The following is an 18,476-nucleotide window of genomic DNA, read 5'->3' as shown; positions in this document are numbered from 1 at the left end:
ATTACCCTTCACTTATATAGTATACTGATTTCCATTACTCTTCAATAGAAAGTACATGCAAAAACATATGCAAGATAAAAAATACAAAAGTAGTTATATGGTCAAGGATTAAACCCGAACAGTATAACAAGATCCTTGCTACTGTCATCATGGCAACTGCCATCAAGTTTATGCCCTCTCAGAATCCATTATCTGTCATGCTGAGAGGATGAGACAACAAAAACTCTTTCCATGGACTAAGTATTATTTTTTTCACCAAACCACCATTCCCTCTCAGAGCAGAAAAAACTGCAACTTGCAGGAAGCAGGTGTTTGCGGGGGGGGGGGGGCTAACATATAAGCTCCAGGCTTATTTAGGCATATAAGGCTACAGGTTCCTTCATTTATATCTCAGGTCTTCCTAAAACATTTGAGTGATTCTGTTATTCAGGCTCACCAGCAATGTGGCAAATGCATGTCCTATGGATCTCACTCCAAACATAAGGATCAATTATTGACATTTCACTTTTATGTAAACCAGCTTAACTCGGATCTTTCCATTTAAAGACTCCTATAAAGACTCCTGTTTGCAGTCAGAGTAAAAAGTCAGGTTGCACCTTAAAAATATTAACTAATTTGTTTGTGTGGGTTTTTTTTAAATTGCCGCAAGACTCTTTGTTTTTGCAGCAACCAATAAACTATTCTTTCCTAAATCACAGACAAATTAGTTACTTCAACATACAAGAGGGTTGATTGGAAGCAATATATATAATATAATATAATATAATATAATATAATATAATATAATATAATATAATATAATATAATATAATATAATATAATATAATATAATATAATATAATATAATATAATATAATATATAATATAATATAATATATATAAATCATTGCTTCCTGGTTACTTCCTACTGCAAATTCCTCCCTCCCAAACTTCACTGCTTGCCTTGTAACTCCTCTTGCCCTGCAGTATTATGTGATTACATCATACACTGGTAACATCAACAGACATAGCCCTTCCCATTTACAGTAGCAAGCTACATCTGCATGGACACTGGTTATTGTTCACTGACAAACGCTCTTCTGTGCAAGATGGAAAGCTGCACTTCCAGCAGCCTTCTAAAAGATCGGTATTGTACTGCTTTCAGCTATACTGATCTTTGAATGATTTGTCATCTTTTGGTGTATTTCCAGGCAGACGTGCCTTTCTTCATGTGATGCCAAATGCTCTGAATACAAGACAACTTTAGTACGTGATCCAACTATCCTAAGCTCTTTGAAGTATTGTATAGCCATTGAAGGTTAAGACATGATCTCAAGCATCTGATTTAGCATGCCTGATATATTTAGCAAAACTAAAAACAAACGAACACCATGTTAATTTTACATGCTGTAAAAGACAGCAAACTGATATACAACTACCTGGAAATGAGTCCCATTGAACTCAATGAATCTTACTTCTGGATATACATGCACAAGATTATACCCTGTAAATGACTCAAAGGTTTCAACTACAGTACTCAAAAGGTTCAAATACTTTTGTAGCAAAATACTTGACTTGGGATGCATGTGTGCAAGTTACAGCATACACTTAATGGCGTTAAAAATTTTACATTTGAAACCAGAGTCAAAAGCTTTACTTGGAAATTATTGTTTTTAAAATTAGTTTTATAGGAATACAAAACTCTAAATCAAAATGAAACTACTGCAAAATTAGTACAGGAAATTTGTTTTCAAAAATCTTACACATGTTAACAATTGTCGGGCTATGAGGTTTCATTCATCTTAAATATCCAAACCGGCATTCTGAGCACCATGCAAACATTTCTCTTGCCTCACTCAACTTCTCAGATCTCTAACTGAAACAAGAGTTCTAAACTATGACCACCCTCAGCAGAAGTCTGCCCTCAGTAGGAATATCCAAACTAGGCCACAGACGAATGCAGCCGTAAAAATATAGGTAAGGAAAACAGCACTCCTTCAGTCTAAGCCTCCAGAATTGCATGTTACTGCTTCAAAACCTTGTGCTTCGGCACCTACTTTCCATCTCTAATTTCTTTGAATGATAGTTAACAACATTTACATATTCCACTTGATTGCAGTAAAACCTCGAAGTGGTTTATGAAACAAAATCTGCTTCGATTTCCTGGTTAGAGAGTTGATGGCTTTCTCAGGCGTTACATGGAAATCCCATGGATCCACCAACATCTACATCACATGAGTTATGCACATGTAGCTTCAAACGCCTACAATGTTCATGCTGCCACCTAGGATTCTGAGAATCTTTTCTGACACAACAGTATATCACATAGTCTTCCTATATGACATGTACAAGATCACACTCTAGACCAGTTCCCTTTCCCATGGTCCCTCCAGATGTTGCTGGACTACGGTTCCCATCATCCATGACCACTGGCCATGCTGGCTGGGGCTGATGGGCATTTTACTTTTCTGTAGTTAACCTCATCATTTGTACTTTTTTATTCTCTGAAGCAGTGCTTTCAAAGTGACTTGTGTTCCACTGACTAATATGCACCCTTAAAATAATTGTTGACCAAGTATCAAATTATATACATGCAAAAGAGAAAATTAATTTTCCTTTTTAATAATGTTATTGTTTTCTGGGTCTTCGGTAACTTATTTGCTTCTGTTCAGTCCCTGCTTGGTTGACTTCAGACCTGCTTCAGGCAGTGAAGGTTTATTTGGCATCAGGTGTTGTTCCTTTGTTCCTGTATCAACACCCCTTTCCAAACAATTTAATGGATTACCTTCAAAGTCTTGGCAGTTAGACAAATTCACTCCCAATTATATAGTATGCATGTTTGTTTGTTTTCTCTGGAAGGGTTTCACTGTGTCCAGATAAAGATTGCAGAGGAGGAGGAGGAGGAGAGAGAGAAGTAAATATACCAGTCTTGATCTTCTTCATGAAATGCTAGTACCTTTCATTTTGAAAAGAAGCAGGATGAAAATGAAAATCTCATCTTACAGATGAGCATTAACTATCCTAGGCTGCATCAACAGTAGTGTCCAGATCATGGGAAGTAAGAGAAGGGCTTTGTTTCATCTAGAACTCACCAGAATTCAGTTCTGGCACCTCTCAGGGGGACGCCATTGTCAGTTTAAGAGAACAAGGGCGGCATTCATGGTGAGTTGTGGCACCTCTTTTTCTAGAAATATAGCACTGAGAATGCCACTCTATTCTGATTTGATTTGATCAGACCACACCAGTTTGGGTGCCACAATTTAAGAAGGATATTGACAAGCTGGAACGTGTGGAAAGGAGAGCAACGGGTCTGGAAACCAAGCCTTATGAGGAATGGTTGAGGGAGTTGGGTATGTTTAGCCTGGATATGAGAAGACTGAGAGGAGATATGATAGCCATCTTCAAATATCTCAAGGGTTATCACGTGGAAGAAGAAACAAGTTTGTTTTCTCTTGCTTGGAAAGCAGGACTCAAACCAATGTCTTCAAGTTACAAGAAAGGAGATTCCACCTAAACATCAGGAAGAACTTTTTCACAGTAAGAGTCGTTCAGCAGTGGAACAGACTCCCACGAGAGGTGGTGGACTCTCCAACTATTTTAAAAAGTCAAGAGGCTGTATATATAAGATTAGCCCCAAATTAAATGTCCCATACTGTTTGCTTAATATTTACATTCAAAAGTCTAAAACGTTAAAAAGTATTCTTTTTAAAAAAGTCATATATGCAAGATTTCACTGTTGCAAACAATGAAAACATTTAACTGTTTTGCAACACATTTCCTTTGGCCTTGAGGCTCAAGGAACAGTTTGTTTTCAAGTGGGTTAAGTAGTGAATGTTTCTAGGCAACATCTTGGGAAGCAAACTATCAGATACATTTTCCCCACCCTGCTCGAATAATCATGGCACGTTTTAAGCTCATAGGTTAAAAAAAAAATGCCTTCCATGTAGGAGATCAGAAAATACTAGATCAGAAAGGATTGTAATAATTTATTGATCTGGTCTATCCATAATAGATAAAATTTGATGTCACCTGAATGTGAAGGTTTTGAACATTCTCTAGCATTTCAATGTGTTATAGCTATAAAGGAATGGTATACTTTGAGGAATTCCAACCTGGGATACCCAATCTAATTACTCAATTTTCTTTTTCTGAAATAGAGGAGTCATGGAGTGCCAATATTATGGCATTCAGAGATTTAAACATTCACTGAGTTAGAACAAAAATGATCTTACAAGAATACTGTTCTTTCTATACATACAGCCACTAAAGAAAATGTGAGAGTAAATTTAGAAATTAACTCCCTAGATCACACAATTAGGAAAAGAAAGTGATCTATTATTTCTTTGCCATGCCATAGAGAACCACACACAGAATGTTTGGACAAAGAAAATTTCAATCCATGGTATACCTGTCTGCAATACTGTCATGATCCTCTGTGTTTTGCATCAACTGACATTACATACTAACCATTTATCTTAAATGGTACTTCCTATCTTGAACAGGCTGTCCTGAAAAGTTTAATAATGTTGTTAGAATTTAGGAGTCTAAGGGAATCAATGGCTGAAATCTTTTTTTTAAAAAAAATTGTTGTGAAATTTACATATTACAGATAGACAAAAAAACATTAATATGGCTGGCATACTGCAGAACTATGATTTCAGTTATCCTTTGAGCACATTTTATACTATGAGATCACATGCTAATTGCCAGTCAAATACATGAGAAAGTTACTCTGAAAAAAAGTCTAATGTTTCAGTCTCATATACACACTTAACTGGGAGTAAGTTCTATTGAACCCAATGGGACTTGTTTCTGGCTAAATATGAATAGGACTGCACTGTAATGCATTTGGCATTATCATTATATATAATAAAGAATTGCAGGAAGTTGAAAGCAATATTTGATTAGATACATAATGCCCTGTCTTGCAAGAATAAATACAGTGTGGAAGGCTGTTATCATCCTTGCAGCATTATTCAAGAAATGCAGTTAAAGTCTGGACAAAACCACTTCAAGCTCTCAAACTGAAACATGAAATGCAAGAAACGTTATGTTGTCCATTGTGCGAGGTTAACCACTATAAGCTTGCGAAGAGTTTCATAAGCAGCCACATCAACAGTTTGCACACATGGGGTTGCATCCAACTAAATTTTACTCTGAAGAAACTTACTGAAATTAATGGACACGACTAACTTAGGTCCATTCCTTTCAATGCATCTACTCTTGAGTAAAACTTTTTTTTGGAGTAGAAGCCATAGTTCTCAATGTTGTGAGTGAACATGTGCAATACAGGGGAACTGCATCTTGTGTGACGGTTAGATTCCCAGGGTTACACGTATACATGAAAACTGCATACAGTGGTACCTCGGGTTAAGAACTTAATTTGTTCTGGAGGTCCGTTCTTAACCTGAAACTGTTCTTAACCTGAAGCACCACTTTAGTTAATGGGGCCTCCTGCTGCTGCCACAATGCGATTTCTGTTCTCATCCTGAAGTAAAGTTCTTAACCCGAGGTACTATTTTTGGGTTAGCTGTGTCTGTAAACTGAAGCGTCTGTAACCCGAGGCACCACTGTATAGCCCAAATAACCCTTGGAGATGCCCATGCAGTTAGCCAGCCTGTTTGCCTTCTATAAGGCAGTAAGTGAGGAGAAAAGTCCCACGCAGCACGCCTGAACCTTTGGCCAGCAGTGCAGTGGCTCTGAGAGTTGTGTGAATGCTCTCACAAGAGCACTCATTTTGTGCTGGGTCTTGACTGTTTTCCCCAGACAAAGCCACTTTGGTGCACCCTGAGAGCAGGGTGCCTTTAGCTCTCAAGAGATCCCATGGGAAATCCCCACCACTTCCAGAGCCACGGAGCTGCTGGCCAAAGGTGCCATGCTCAAAGAGTATGCTAAGCAGGCCTTGCCCAGGACCTCTGATCCTTTCCCTCCCCAGACCGCCTTCAACCACGTATGGTTGAAATCACAGAATCACAGAGTTGGAAGGAATCCTGAGGATCTTCTAGTCCGATCCCCTGCAATACAGGAATATGCAGCTGTCCCTTAATGGGAATCGAAGCTGCAACCTTGGTGTTGATCAGCACTACGTTCTAACCAACTGAGCAATCCCATTTCAAGTCAAATGCATGTTAAGATGCAGATTTGCTGTATTAAATGTACTAAATCTCCGCTTCCTTATTTCTTTTGTAAACACAAACAAGAACAGACCTAAAAAAACAAAACAAAATACACCACTACAATAAAATCAGCTTTAGCACAATATGACAGACTTTAAGAAACCAAAAATAAATCCTACTTTGATAGGAGACTGGACTATATTACAGCCCATAAAATCACTTCCATGCCTGCACCATGCCAATTTTAGTTTAAGTATCAGAAGCTACTCACGAACTTGGTCCTTGGCTGTAGGATGTAACACCTGCCCTTTAACACTCAAACCAAATGGAATGCAATTCATAGCATCAAATGTGGGATAGGGAGTGGAAAATTGACAGTGGATAATTTGGCGTATTCTTCCCCACTTCAAACAGCAATGCCAGTCTCTCTTCCACAATCACAGGAGAATGGTCAACAAAAGGAATCCAGCTTTCAAGCTCCAGTAATCTCTATATTATGGCTCTCTGAATGAAGTGCTATTTCCTTATACAGTGGTGCCTCGCAATACGAAATTAATTCGTTCCGCGAGTTTTTTCGTCTAGCGAATTTTTCGTCTTGCGAAGCACGGTGTCGGAAAAGTTTTGGGAAAGCTTCAAAAATCACCAAAAACCTCAAAAAAGGCTACCATACCGCGTTCTATGAGTTGCTCCTCGAAGTCAAGTCGCAACTGTATTAACGGTGTTAAGAAAAAGGAAACAAACTTGCAAAAAACGCAAAACGTTTTCGTCTTGCGAAGCAAGCCCATAGGGAAATTCATCTTGCGAAGCAGCTAAAAAACCGCAAAACCCTTTCGTCTAGCGAGTTTTTCGTCTTGCGGGGCACACTGTAGCTCATAATTTTTTATTCATACCTTGCAAGTAGCAAATGTTAGGGGTTTGTTGTTGTTGCTACCACTTCTGAAAAGGGTTGATACAATCAATCAAGTAACAAATACAGAATAGAAACCAGTAAACAAGACTATTGAGGGAATGCAGTTTCTTGGGGGGGGGGGGTTAAATAATTTATTCTTCTTCTTTTTAATGCAGTTAAAACCTTGGTACACTAAAGGCATCCTATGAAAATTCAACACAGAAAAAGGACACATTAAAATCGCACAAGAAAAACAAAATTCTTAGGCATTCAACTGCAGACAGGTCTCTAATAGGTGCTCCAAGCTATCCATTTTAGTTGGCTTTTATAGCCATTGGAATATGTCTGTCCATTCCCAACTATAGTACAGCTGGGGAACCCATGGCCCACAACCTCATTTTGTGTGGCCCCCCAGGACACCTGAAGCTGCTTGTTTCTTCTATCCGACCTGACTTCCTTCCTCATTTTACACAAGAAAATACCACAATAAAGTGGCAATCCTACTTGTCTGAGTTTCTCAATGCATCATTGTGAAGCTGAGGCATTGTTTCCCTTTTTTAAAAGAGTACTTCCTTGCAAATCCAAACCACTAACCAACCAAGGTTGGGAAAGAGGCATTTCTAAATACATCCCTGCCAGCGTACGAAAGTTACAAAAAGCAAGTAGTATATGGGATAGTGGTGGTTACAGGATAAAATGGTATGGATCTAATAGCCAGCACTGCTGAGTCATCTGTTGCAGTAACATGGACTCCTCAGTTTCCAGTAGGTGATGCCTTGTATTCAGTATGTAATACTACATTTCAAATTGCATTCCTTAAGGACTGTTTAAGAAGGAACAGGATCCCTCTGCTCTAATCATTCAATTATTTGGCCAAAGTTTATTAAGTATGTTAATGCATTTTTCTGTTCTATTCGAGAGAGAGAAATGTGTATTTTTATTTCTATAATGATCTAGTCTGGAAAACTGGCGGAAATAATTATAAAAGAATTAATAATAAAAAATTATTATTTATACCCCGTCCATCTGGCCCTATATACCACCTTTTATTATTTATACCCCACCCTATATACCAAGTATAGAACAATTATTGCTGAAGCAGAACCAGCATAGCTTCCACAAGGGTAAATCTTGCCTACCTAACATTTTAAGAATTCTTTGAGTGTGATAGTAAGCATAGGATGTGATCCAGTCGCCCTTGCGTATACTTAAGACTTTTAAAACGTTTTTTGACCAGTTACAAAGACCCTCAGCAATTACTGCAGAGTAAACTTAGTGGTCAAGCGATAATAGGACAGGTTCTCTTATGGAACAGTAACTGGATAAAGAAAAGGAGACAGGGGTAGGAATAAATGGCAATTTCCATGCAAGTGATCCTCGGGCAAGGAATTGAAAACAAAACTGTCAATATTATAATGCTGTTAATGCAAAGCTATGGTGCAAAGATGTTTGGAATAATAGTGTGTACAGCTGTGATTTCCTCGCCTCAAAAAGCATGTTGTAGAGCTGGAAAAGATTCAGGAAAGGCCAGCCAAAATGATCAAGGGAATGGAGAATCTCCCTTAGGAGGCAAGGTTACAACATTAAAGGTAAAGGGACCCCTGACCATTAGGTCCAGTCGTGACCGACTCTGGGGTTGCGGCACTCATCTTGCTTTATTGGCTGAGGGAGCCAGCGTACAGCTTCCGGGTCATGTGGCCAGCATGACTAAGCCACTTCTGGTGAACCAGAGCAGCGCACGGAAACACAGTTTACCTTCTCGTCGGAGCGGTACCTATTTATCTACTTGCACTTTGACGTGCTTTCAAACTGCTAGGTTGGCAGGAGCAGGGACCAAGCAACGGGAGCTCACCCCGTCGTGGGGATTCGAGCCGCCGACCTTCTGATCAGCAAGTCCTAGGCTCTGTGGTTTAACCCACAGCGCCACCCACATCCCATGTTACAACATTAGAGGCTTTCTAATTTAGAGAAAAGATGTGTAAGAAATGTGTTAAACTATGCACGTTGTGGAGACATCAGATAGAGAGAAGCTGCCATTCATAACACTAGAACTCATACACCTCCACAAGTGGGGAGAGAACTGGCAAACTAGTATCCTGCTTGCAGGTTACCCATAGGCATCTGGTTGGCCACTGTGAGAAAAGGATGCTGGACCAGATGGCTGGTCTTAAGTGGGGATTCTCAACAAAACGCTGCTATTATCCCCAGTCCCTAACAGGAGTACTTGTGTCCAGGGGTCTAGGCAACATAAAACAGGAAATGCTTTGCATTTTCTGGGGATAAACAGAGGGCTCTCCCATTTTTTATCCTCTGAAACCATCTTCATACATACTGTGGGAAGGGACTTTTAAAAACTCATGTGCATGGCACACATTCCAAATCTCCATTTCCTATTTACTGTTAGGAGCTTAGCAGGTCAATTCCTCCCTATTTATCTCTTCACCCCTCTCAACATTTCATAGCTTTAGTAATTTAACAGAGCATGCTTGGTTATCACGCTTTTTGGTGATGGTAGTTTTTCTTCTCTTTTAATTTACAAATGAATATACATCTGAACTTCTCACACATATTCATTCATAAGCCTGTGCTGTCCCATTTATGCATTCATCTGTGATTTTAAATTATATATATTTATGCAAATTTTGTCACAAGGCAGGCTACACTAGTAATGATTTCTAAACCACTTTTTGGAGAACTGTATCACACAAAAAATCCAAAGAATAATTACGTTCTGATACATATACTAATCCAGGAACGTGCAAATCACATCAGTTCAATTTTTAAAATGCTGATTGAATAAAATTCTCTATTTCTACTACTGTGTATCTGGGAAGCCCTCTTGAGAATATAGAAACCAGCACCTTGTTTGTGGGTGGCTCTGCTTGTGGGCAAACCAATAGTCATGGGACCACTAAGGCCAGTACACTGATACCTTGGTTCTCAAACTTAATCTGTTCCGGAAGCCCGTTCCAAAACCAAAGTGCACTTTCCCATAGAAAGTAATGCAAAACGGATTAATCCGTTCCAGACTTTTAAAAGCAAGCTATAAAACAGAAATTTAACATGAATTTTTACTATCTAACAAGACCATTGATCCATAAAATGAAAGCAATAATCAATGTACTGTACTATAAAATAAATAAAACAATATTGTAGATGATAAAAAAATAAAATTACCGTATTTTTCGCCCTATAGGATGCACTTTTCCCCCTCCAAAAATGAAGGGGAAATGTGTGTGCATCCTATGAGGCGAATGCAGGCTTCAGGAAGCTATCCGCAAGCCTAGGGGAGCCCGCGGGAGTTCCCACCGGGCTCCCAAGGCTTGCGGATAGCAGCCTGTTCTGGGGGCTGGGGTCGGGGGAAGCTCGGGCTTCCCCCGCCCCAGCCCCGCACCTGGGGGGAAATAATTTTTTTTTCTTTATTCCCCCCCCAAAAAAAAAACACCTAGGTGCGCCCTATGGGCCGGTACGCCCTATAAGGCGAAAAATACGGTAACTTTTTTTCTTACCTGCACTGATGATAGTCATTGTGTGGATGGGGGGCTTTTATCCATTTCTGGAGTCACACAATCAACCAATCAATCAATCAGTAGCTGAACTGGGTTACACACAGCCACAAAAACAAATTAACTGAAAAAGCCTTAAAAACAAAAACGCAAAGTAAATGGCAAAAACAAAAGCGCCAAACTTAATCCCTTCCGGAAGTCAGCCTGACTTCAGAAATGTTCGAAAACCAAAGCGCAGCTTCTGATTGGTGCAAGTGCTCCAGAAACAATAGCTGACAACTGCATCAGACGTTTGGCTTTTGAAAAACATTCTAAAACCGGAACACTTACTTCTGGGTTTTCGGCGTTTGGGAACCAAGGTACCACTGTATTAGAAAGAATGATTCAGGGGAAACTAAATGGATATTTTAGAAGGCAAGTCATGAGACTTTGGAAATACATCTCTAAACCCGCTGAAAGGATGACTTAAAAGAATATATTATGAACATTCAAATATTGAAAGGTATTGTGGACAGAGAAGTAATTGTTGATCATATCCGGCTATTTTACCCATTGAAAATAAATATTCCAGGAATGAAGGAGTTTCCATTACTGAGTCTACAAGAGAGGAGTACTTTTGTGGCATTACTACGCACACTTCTTCTGAAGTTTCAGAACTCTGGAATGTTACTTTACTTCCCACCAGTCTCCTGAGCACAACACAGAGATACTGTAGAAAGCTAATGCCCGATTTTCCAGGAGTGGAAGCCAAATTCAGAGGAGACAAAATTAAAGCATGGAGTTATGAGTGCTTCTCTTGACTGTCAAAGGAGTTTCCGCTGAGGGTAACCCACTGGACAGGAGAGAACTCCCTACAGGGCTACAGTAGCCCCTTTGTTCCAAAGTAAAGGTAATAAACAGTCCTTCCATTCCTTTTGCTATGGAGATGGGAGAAAAATCAGCCTTTTTAAACAAAGGGATGGAAGTGTCTTTCCTCTACAACCCTGCTTGTAGATGGTTCTATCTAGGTGAGTGGAAAGCACCAATGCCAATTCTCTATGCTATGAACAGAGAATGTTGTGCTGTGCACAGATGTGGGTCACTGGGATAAACTGTCAGCCATCAGATCTAGTGTCATGTTTTCTGCAGTCTTGTGTTGCATCAATCATGGCACAAACACGTTTGCTGTGATGAGGAAAGCGAGGTGACCTCATGAAAACAGAATGTATCCAGCTATTTCACAAGTCACATGACAATGCAGGCGAACAACTCAGCAGGAAGTATGTAATGCTGTCATATGAATGATGGCAAATGAGGGAGACTAATAGGTTAATATGACAGAATCAGTATGGATTCACAATCAGCATGGATTCACATGTGCCTGTTACCTAACATACTTCAAGCATGAAACCATCAATTTAGTTAAGTTACAGAATATGAGTTGCATTCAACTAAATCCTACTCAGAGCAGACCCACTGAAATTAATGAACCCAAGTCAGTAGTGTCCAATAACTTCAATGGGTCTACTCTGAATAGGACTATTGCTGAATACCACTCTTTTTTTCTCCCCCCCCCCGGCAACATTTGGTTATTAGGAACGTTTACGATCTGTCCTTCACTCAAAGGTCCCAGGGCAGAGCCTACATATACATTGAAACAAAATTTAACCAAAAGCTAAAAACAAAACACGACAACATCAATATAAGTTGATCACAGCACCTCAACAAAGTAAAACTACAAAGTAGCAGTTATGCACTACTTGATGTTGAAAGCTTGCAACATTTTTTAAAAATAAAAAGAGCTGAGTAGTCCATTCAAATACCTTTTTATCTTCTGAAAACAGTGAAAAGTAACACTTAGCAATGGCAACGGGTATAAAAAAACCATTCATTATGATGCACAAAAGCTGATTACCATTAAGCTAAGATGGCAATAACTTTTTAATGTTGCCATTAGCAATTGATCTGTAACACAAGTATAAATTGTACCAACCAACATAATTTTCTCCTTTGAAGCTGTTGCTCAAAACACTCAGAAAAGCTGCAGTAATAAATTAACATGGTTCAGTAATGGTTTGATTTTTTTGTCCAGCTTCTGTCTCAGTCACTTTCTCATACACAGCGTTTATAAGAAAAAGATTCATGAATCTCAGTTGAGAATAATTCCTTTTTCCAATAAGCCCCAGTTTGTGACTATCTAAAAATAGGTAAACCTTTTAGGATGATGGATCCTTTTCACAAACCTTCGCATGCATTAAAAGCCATGCCAAACATGGGAAGGCTTCCAACTAGTTTCTAGTTCTGCCGGTTTTTTGTGTGGAACCCTGTACGAAATAGCTGCCGTGAAAACGAAAAGATGAAATTAAAGTATCCCTGAGGCGAGAATCGACATTAACACCCACTGGATCCAAGTGAGCTTTTATTACCTTTCCACTTTGTAGCTCAATTACTTAAAAAGTGAAGGCAGTAAACAATTCCACATAGTCTATAGTTCTATGGTACATTCACAAGCAATAGAACTTGGGGGCATTTGCCCTTCCTGCTGACTCGTCTTCTATCTCTCCCATCACCCACCATACCAATTTCTCCCAAACGTACAACAAAGCTTCCTCAAGTCTCTCGCCACCTCTTCCTACCTTACTTCCCTGTCTCTTGTTCAGAGACATCAAGCAAAGTTATAGTTTGGCATTATATCCGAACTTGAACTGTTTTGTGAGGCACTGTTTGAAGCTGCTTTGCAAAACACAGTTTGCGCCACGTGACCTGAGGTTATGGCTGCATTTACAGCAAATGACAAATTAGAGTTAGAGCTACTGTTCTGCCTCAAGAGGCTGTTGCACTCTGTTGAGTGAACATGGGAAGCTTCATTCTAAAGGGACGGAAAAGAAAAGCAGACAAAAGTGTCTCTAAACCAGATGTAAGCTCAAACTACTATGGGGGTACTTACATCACAGCTATCAGAATCCAAGGTTTGGCATGAGGTGTGAGACAGTGCATGCTTGCACACCCAAACATACTTGGAAAGCTGTTTCTGCATGGTAAAAGTAGCACAAGCAACTTCCTGCATTATGCAGGATTTGCATCTCTACCCTGTTGGGAAATCAATGAGATTATTGTTAAGATTTCTGGAGCTTAAACTGCTAATGGCTCCTACTGCTTATTTTTTTTGCTCCTTCGCATGCATGAACCAGTTCCAAGGTAAAGCATCTCAAAGACCAAGTTCTTGGCAATCCTAAAAAATGAGTGCAGGCTGTAAGAGAATATGGCGCTAGTACTTATAAAACTGAAATATTTTCCATCCTCAGCACAAAATTTTAAAATCATTTTATCCTACCTTCTCACTATGCTCAAAGCGGCTAATTAATCATTGTAACAGTCTTCTGAATTGCCCTTGAGATAGACTGTCCTCAAGACGGAAAGAAAAGCTCCCAAGTTTCTAAATGTCTGTTAGTACCAAAACCATACAAAGACAGGAATGAGCATAGGTCAGAGATTTTTAACCTTTTTCAGTCCATGGCTCCCTTGACCAACTACATTCTTTCTGCAGCAGCCCTGTGAAGCTCAGAGGCCCAGTTATGTCACCCCTTGCCTGCAGAGCTGGCAGCCTCTCACCCTTTATCAAACATCCTCCCTTGTGGAGGATTCACTCAGCCTCCTCTTCTCTCCCCTCTCCTTGGGAGTCCTCTGGGCAGCTGCAACTGCAGCTGCCGCCCCTGGTCTCTGAGCTGCCTCCCTTGCCCCAAAGAGAGGTGCTTCCTCACACTGTAGGGACAGGGGCCTGGGAAGCAACCCCTGGCCAGACCTAGAGGCACAATTTGCCTGGGGAGCTTGTAGCTAGGGCTTTGGGAGGCAGAGATGCAAGAGGGCATCCAAAGAAGGAGGGAAGAAAAGAGGGACAGAGGCCAGTGTTACCCACAGCACCCCTGAACATCATTCAAGGCACCCCAAGGTGCCATTGCACACTGGTTGAAAACCACTGGCATAGGTGATTTCTTTCCTGAACAAACACTTAAGGAAGAGTGGATAACCAGGTCACTAGTGCTTCTCTCTCTCATCAGTGTTTCTTTCTCTTCTAACAGAACTACAATTCATATACAGATAAGTCGTGTCACAAAAGGTGGATTTGAAAAACTTGACCCTCTGTTCTTGCTGCTGCTGCTGCTGCTGCTGCTGCTGCTTCTTCTTCTTCTTCTTCTTCTTCTTCTTCTTCTTCTTCTTCTTCTTCTTCTTCTTCTTCTTCTTATTATTATTATTATTATTTACAAAAGGATTGAGGCTTCAAGCAAGTGAGATATGTGTAGATACCTATGAGATAACCTCAAATTAATTTTTAAAGATTTTTTGGTCCAAAATTGGACCCAGGAGATTTTTTTGAAAATTTTGATTTTCGCACGATTTAGGCTAATGCAATTTCTGCGTCATTTTAGAAAAAAATCTTGTTTCGCTTATTTTTAAACCAACTGGGGTTATTTTGGTATCAAAATAAAGCTAATTGTGGTCTCTTTCAAAATAAGGTATAAAAATGGTATTAAGTGCCACAGAAAAGGGTCACCGACCATTCAAAGTGAACTTTTGTCATTCCCCTCCCCCCCCCCGGTAAGTTCCATAAGCCATAGCGCACAAACCACGACTAACACATGTATCATACTTTGTTGAGGAATGGGCTAACCATGTACTTGTTGTGTTTTAAAAATAAGGAGGGTGTTTTTTGTGGTTATAAAATAATTTGATTTTGAAGTAAATTTTCGACAAAAAAAAATATTACTTTTTTGTCAGCTTTTTTGGACCTGGGCCCAATTTTGAACCAAATAAAACCTTAAAAGAATTAATTTGAGGTTATCTCATAGGTATCTATCTATACATTAAAAAAAAAACCTGGAAGAAAATCTGAGTCATGAGAGCACAGCCGAATATTAAAATCAGGTGATTTGGCGTGGAATGACCCAGAGGTTTTTAGCAAAGAACTGTGTCTTAAATAATCAGCAAAGGGAAAACTGAGCTTAATCCAATCAGTTATTATTCAAAAACGAGTCCTTACAAAAACAGACACATACCACTATACCACAACGTTTATTTATTCCAGAATCAACATATAAGCCAAGGATGTAGGCGGCTTATATCATTTATCCCACCTGTCACATTTCAAATGCAAATACGTAAGTGCTAGGAACAGCTCTGGCTACACGATATTCATGTACATAAAAATGTTAGGGGGGGGAAGGAAAATAACTTCTGCAGAAAAAGAACTCCCCAGACAGCCAAGGCAGTATCATTTAACTTCCCTCTTCTTCCTCCCTCTCTCAAGAATTTGCTGCAGATGTATCAGGATTTTTTTATTTTCATTTTTTAATAATAGAGTGAAGCAGTAATAGTGTCAGAAAATTTGCCCAAACAGAAAATTTTCCAGAGCTGTGTTGTTGTTTTTTAATCCCACAGAAAGCTTTCCATTTTGTAAGTTCATTAGCAACAAAAAATTGATGCCAACTACACAAGTTGCGCTGTGCTAAACTCCATTGCTCTCTAGGGCATCAGGAAAATCCACTTTGCATGCACACAAGGTCCCAGAGTCAACCCCTGGCATCTTCAGGTAGAGCTGGGAGAGAACCACATCTGGAACTCTGGAGAGTCTCTGCCAGTCACCATGGACAACACTGAGCTAGATGTACCAAAGGCCTGACTTGTATAAGGCAGCTTCCTATGCTCCTAGTACAGGAAAGCTTTCTTAAAAAGCCACACCACTGGAATGCAGCTATGATGAGCTAAAGGATGAAGACAAGTGGGAGAAGGGATACTTAAGCCTTTCAGCTATTCCCCTGCTCTGGTTTTTCCACCTGTGCAGGGGAAAGCGTGTCCAGAGGACTTACTGCCTAGCAATGTAAGTAAGATTGCAGCTTTAGTTTAACTCCAGGAAGTATGAGGGAGGGCGTGGAGGGAAATTTTTAGACAGATGGGTTTTTACTTGACTTTAATTTACTTGTAACAATTAATTTAACACAGCTTGACCCTGGAGACGAATAGGCAAGTGTGCAGTGTACATGTGGTAAACTCCATTCAATCTAGCCCCACCACTCTCCACAGGTTACTGCTGGTCTTCACACCCATGCCGTGCTTTTAGGCAGACCCAACAGCATTGTGAAGAAAGGGTCAATGGCAAAACAATGTGAAAATATTTCCTGTAGCTTTTTCTCCTACGCTTCCTCAGACTAAAGAAAAGGGGGCTTGAAGGGTGAGCCAAAAGGACAACACTCCAAAACCTAGTAACAAACAAATATGTAATGGAGTCCAAAGTTTTAAATTCCAACAACTTCTAATAGATTTGACTATCTGCACTTTTGGATCAACAAAAGATGAATGTAAAATTCACTTTATAGTATTCCAATTCAAATATTTTTAAAAGCCTTAATCTCAATAATAACTTTGATATTCAAAGGTAGGTGTGTGCATATGTTTCTATAATCAATTCCCACATCTTCCAACTACAAGCAATATCAATTTTAAATGCTCAAAACATTCAATCAGCCCAGGCAAGGAAGACTAAAGAGTCTATTCACTGCTTAACTCTTAAATCAAACAGAACTTTGCGAACAATTATATGAAAAAGAAATTCACGTATTATGTGGTGCAACAAGTACAAAACTAAAGTACACCATCTGAGAAAACATGCATCAACCTCCCCCAGGTTTTTATCTCTCCTTCTTTCTCACTGCAGTGGAACAATAAAAGAGACTTAGTTTATTTGATGATGTTGTAAAGCCAAGCTTTTTTGTTTACATGTGCTAAGGGGATAATGGAAAGACCGATCCAATATTTCCTGAGAGCATTTTGGCAGCAAATATTTCCTGGATTTATTGGAGCTTTTTCAAATTAGTGCTGGGTTTTGTCCTTCTACGAAAATAAGTTCTTACTGCCCCCCAAAGCAAGACTCTGTGTCCTTTATAAACACTGCTCCTACGTCATACTGTTCATCTCAAAATACATCGGACATTGGGGGGGGCACATTCCATTTTCCGTACCAGGTGCCCTTTCTTTTACTTTCTGATGCTACCAAACATGGCTGACTACAGAGACAGTGGGGAAAGAATCCTTATGAAGTATCTGGAAGGCGAGCAGAAAAATCTCCTGACCTGAGCCAGCCAACCTTCCCCACGGTCCCGTATCATCTAAAGTTGAGGAAAACATCTCTAGAATGATATTTATGAGCGTATAATAGGGGTGATAGAGGTGATTATGGGAGCAAGTTCCATAGTTTAACTATGCATTAAATGAAGGAGAACTTCCCTTTATCTATTCTAAACGTTTCCACAATTAGCTCCATTGGATGTCTACCAGTTCTAGAGTCCTTTGTGGACTCCACTTTCTATACCTCTCCATTCAGAGAACAGTCCATTTATTCCCACTCACTGCTTACTATTTAACCAAGTCCTGATCCACAAAAGCACATCTCCTCTTTTTCCATGATTGATAAGCTTACTCAGGAGCCTTTTGTGAGATACTTTGTCAACTATGTCAACTGGATCACCTCTGTCTATAAGCTTGCTGACATTCTCAAAGATTCATGACATAGGACTCGCCCTTACAGAAGCCATGCTAGCTCTGCTTCAACAAGGCTTGTTCTTATATACGCTTGGTTATTTTATCCATAACAATGCTTTCCCACCAGTTTACCCAGGACAGATGATAAGCTAACTAGTCTGTGATTTCCAGGGTCTTCCACCCCAGTCCATTTTTTAAAAAATGGCAATACATTGGCTATCTCAGTGTTTCCCAACCTTTTTTGGGCAAAGGCACACTTGTTTGATGAAAAAAATCTCGCGGCACACCACCATTACAGCCCCGTGACGTCAGCGCGCAGCGTCACGCCGGGAGGGACGCACGAAAGTGAAAGTTTTCAATTTTTTCCCCTCCCCCTTGCCGGGGAACCTCCAAGCTTTGGGGGTGGGGGGGGAGGAGGCAGCAAAGCGAGGGACTGAGGGACCCTAACCCTAACCCTAACCCTCACCGATCACC

At 39.9% G+C, this 18,476-nt stretch overlaps 1 protein-coding gene and 2 long non-coding RNA genes across 4 annotated transcripts in view; 1 reads left to right on the top strand and 2 right to left on the bottom strand.

Annotated features, from left to right (window-relative positions):
• The window catches only part of LOC309542848, a 680,556-nt gene that overhangs the window by 196,105 nt on the left and 465,975 nt on the right, over nt 1-18,476 (top strand). The gene's annotated exons all lie outside the window — the stretch shown is intronic.
• LOC309542857 overlaps nt 1-18,476 on the bottom strand; it is a 320,404-nt gene that overhangs the window by 139,003 nt on the left and 162,925 nt on the right. The gene's annotated exons all lie outside the window — the stretch shown is intronic.
• Nucleotides 1-18,476, bottom strand: part of STXBP6 (syntaxin binding protein 6) — a 111,269-nt gene that overhangs the window by 85,965 nt on the left and 6,828 nt on the right. The gene's annotated exons all lie outside the window — the stretch shown is intronic.

This window comes from Podarcis vaucheri (assembly GCF_965113315.1).
Source record: "Podarcis vaucheri genome assembly, chromosome: 1".
NCBI lineage: Eukaryota > Metazoa > Chordata > Lepidosauria > Squamata > Lacertidae > Podarcis > Podarcis vaucheri.
This window is presented reverse-complemented; position numbering and strand designations above follow the sequence as displayed.